Raw genomic sequence first — 4,153 nt, forward strand, 5'->3', positions numbered from 1 at the left:
GAGTGCAGTGTGAGTGCAGTGAGTAGTGTGAGTGCAGTGTGAGTGCAGTGAGTAGTGTGAGTGTAGTGCGAGTGCTAATAGAGTTGAATAGAATAGAGTGATGAGAAAATGATATTCTGGGCCCGTATTCATAAAGATTCTAAGAATCCTCTCAGAAAACTCTTAATTTAGCTTAAAATCTTTTACGTAGGAGTCTTAGCTTAAGAGCGATTCGGGACCGATCTGACAGTAACTCTGAGTAAGGAAAAGACAAAAACTTTTATCTTAGTGAGGAGGCGGGGCTGACCCCGTTGCTATGTATGACACAATCTTTTGAAGACTGTGATTGGTTGGTTGTCCAAGAAGGAAAAAAAGTGTGATTTTAAGTATAGGGTCTATTCTAAGCCTTCACTTTGAAATTACATGTGTAATTTTTCCTATTTGACCATTCTCTTACACACACACACACACACACATTATATTTGTGTATATAAATCCTTTTTTTATTTACCATACTGTTAATTTCCTATAAGGTATTTGATTGGATTAGAATGATAAAAAATGTTCCACTGTCTATTTAAGTGGTGGTTTGAATGTTGGTTTTAATGTAGCAAACATGGAATAAAAAACAAGAAGGACAAGAAAGCTGAACTGGACAGAGGAACAGTGTTTACTGTGCCACGGCCACCCCTGGCCGACTCCTGGCCACCCCAATGGCCAGTATAAATTTTAGTAGCATCAGTTGTGCATTTCATGAATAAGTCAAAAATATTCTTTAGTAAAAGAAGACGGGGAATTATGTGTCGTGACGTGCTTTTTAAGTGCCAGGTTACAGTATACTGTTACAGCAGCTTTTCGATGTGTCTTTGCCACATTTTGACAAGCAGGGATGCAAACAGCGCGCTTTTCGGCGCCTCCCGCTTTTATCACGTCAGTTTGGGTGACAAAGTCATCTGAAGTCATTCCACGGATTAATGTGAGGGACAGAAGTCTATATTTACATCATTAAAGTATACGGAAACTCGTTTTCCCTCCTCTGCGGCTGTCAATCATTCTCCATTCATATTCAAACAGCGCGCGCGCCTCTTGGATGCACGGTAAAACTCTCTCCAATATGATATATTAACATTATAATGCATGATCTGTAGATAAAAGGCTGTAGATTTGCATAAAATTACTTTATTTTGTTAGAGTTTGTTGCTGTTTTTAAACGACTCACCACCGTGTGCTTGTTAGATCACACACATCACAAGGACTGTGAATCGGCATCAAACGCACAATAACTGGAATTTAAAACTGTGAAACAAAGGAACAATTTGCACTAGGATTTGTGCGCTCGACATTTCTTCGCTCTGTGACGTGAACTTTTAAATGCGCACTTATACAGCGCTGCGCTGAAGTAATATACTATTATTGTAAAGTGTTACCCATCAGTTCTGCATCCGCTGTGTGCGCTCTGTTTGGGTTTGCGCACTGAAATATTATTAGCCAATTTAAAAATATAAATATAAAATATAAATATAGAAATATAAAGCCAATATATTTTGTTATACCTAGCCTGCTCAATACATTTAAAATAAGCATAATTTAATGGTATATTATTTCTTTGTAGTGTAGGCTATATATGCACTTCTGAATTCTTGACATTAATATATAAATGTGAAATGTATGATTGCCTGATTGAATTTTATAGGAGAACTAATAGTAATTTGTTTTTATTAATATATTTAGATTTTATAAAATTACTGTGCAGATTTTTTCAAGAATTACTTTTTGCTGCTAATTTATACACTCATTAAGTTTATTAAAAATTCATAATACATTTATGTAATATTTAAAGGTGTTAACTGTAATCTTACACTGCAAAATAATAACTTAAAAAGGATTAAATTCATCACAATTATGTAAGTATCTGGAAATTTGCCACGGGGCAAGGGCCCTTATATATATCATATCTATATAATATATATCATTATATATAATATAATATATATTAGTAGGGCCCTACTAATATCATTAGTAACATTATTCTGAAATTATGGTTTATAGTTTTGGTGTGCCACCCCAAGATTTTAAGTGGCCCCATCTGAACACCTCTATGAAACATTTCTGGAGGCGCCACTGGCCGGGTGTCACAGCACAGAAGCAGACGTGGGAGCTTATAGCGGTTAATAATAAATTATTTACGGTTCATTGCCCCTGCTTGTGCGGAAGCCTGCTATATTCATAAAAGCATTTTTTTGAGCCTGCAATGTGGGAATGTCCAGTGGAAACTAAATGAACTGTGACACAATTAGAGGTTCTGGAAGTGCTGTAATTGTTTGTGATCACTCTGCTTACAGAAGGTTGCGACAGAACCAAATCATCACTGCTGCGTTGATGCATTTTCCCAGCTGCCAAATATCTTAATGTACAGTAGTGATTTCATTTCTGACACTACGCCATTCCTGCGCTGTGTCGGAGATGTTATTGTGTCTCTAATACAATCGGTCACAAACATGATCCCTGCACGATCTAATCTATAGTGTTTTATTAACTCACTGTCATCTATTGTCTGCAATGCATTTCTTCTCCCTCTTCTTCTTTCTGCCATTTTCTCCTCTGCTAAAGAAACTCTTAAGCCTCTTAAAAGTCATCGTCCATGCTCCTAACAATTTTGACCTTAAGACCTCTTTTAAGGGTTAAGATGCTTTCTGAATTACTTTTTTCTTTACTAGGATTTTTTCTTTAATTTTAAGAGTAAACGCCCAAATTTCTAAGAATTTTCTTAGAATTTTGTCACTAGGAGCTACTCTTTGCATTAAGATTCTTTCTGAATACGGGCCCTGTTCTCGGCTCGTGTGCCTGCGATAGCTCAGTTCCCACGGAGAAAAGGTCCGAGAAATCTGTGTTTCTGAAGAGTTTCTCTACCGGATCACACAGTGTTGTGTTGTCGGGTGGCTTCTGTGTGCAGTGGGCGGGGCTTCGACCCTTGAGGGGGCGGAGCTATTATCTGTTATGTAATACCACAGTGCTTTGAAATATAAGACGGGGTAAGATGACCCACACGTCTTAAAGGGGTCAAGACATGGATTCATTTTTTAAAATAATTAAAAATGTATATTTTAAATATATATATTTTTATTTTTTTATGCTCAAAAAATAACTTATATGTGGAAAAACAATTATTTTCAAGCCTCTGTCTGAAATGATTTTTAAGGCGTGGCTCCTTTAAGGCTAGTCATTGCTTGAGTTTTGAAAACATTGATCAATATAAAGCAGTCATTTAAGCATTATGAAAAATTACAATGGTTTGTGATGCAGCTGTTGTCAGACGCTTCATCTGTCAACAAAAGTCTCTTTGCGAACTCTTTTACAAAAAAACCCCCCAAAATGCCAGTGGGCTATGGTGTGATGATGTGTGACTATTCGTCAATAAGCTTGCTCTGGAGGCGGGCATATGCAAATGTGTTTCCGGAAATATCCAAATTGAATCTTGATTAAATAAATGTTTTGTTTCTACAGAGGACGTTTTTAATACCAGAAATATCTCTTGACTTCAAGGGAGAACTAAAAAAAACTCTTCCTTAAAATCACATAATCAAGAATAATATTTGTGTGTATTGCTTTATTTCGCACTTTTCTTTCCTACTGTATTGTTCTATATTGTGTGGTTGAAAGGCACTATATAAAATAAACATATTATTATTTTAAGCTATGAAACTTGAATGATGTTTTAATGTTACAGAGATCTTTTATATGTCAAAAGATCACGAAAAAATTGGATTGTTTATGTCATGACTCCTTTAATTGTTTCTCTTGACCACAGATGACACAAAATATCATGTGAACTCATTTGATAAATAGCTATACCCTTATTAATTTTGTCATTTCATCTGAATTTTAACATTGAAGTGATTTGAGCTGAATAATGACACTAGTGATCTCTTTGTCTCATAATTGAAGAAGTTTGCATGATTGATCGTTATTTTCCTATTTATGACTGGGAAGCCGCTTTGAAACAATCTGTGCTGTATAAATCTGACTTGACTTTATAAATATCAACATTTGTGAGATTAAATCAGTAAAAACAGCCTTGAAGTTAATTTTGTGTCTGGAAAACAGTGAACAGTGACAGTGGTTTTTTTTTTTAATATAAAAAAATGTGTTAATGAGGGATGTTTTTAGATTTGTG

The sequence above is a fragment of the Siphateles boraxobius genome, unplaced genomic scaffold, assembly GCF_051911475.1.
Source record: "Siphateles boraxobius isolate OS27281-9 unplaced genomic scaffold, OSU_SipBor_1 5, whole genome shotgun sequence".
Taxonomy (NCBI): domain Eukaryota; kingdom Metazoa; phylum Chordata; class Actinopteri; order Cypriniformes; family Leuciscidae; genus Siphateles; species Siphateles boraxobius.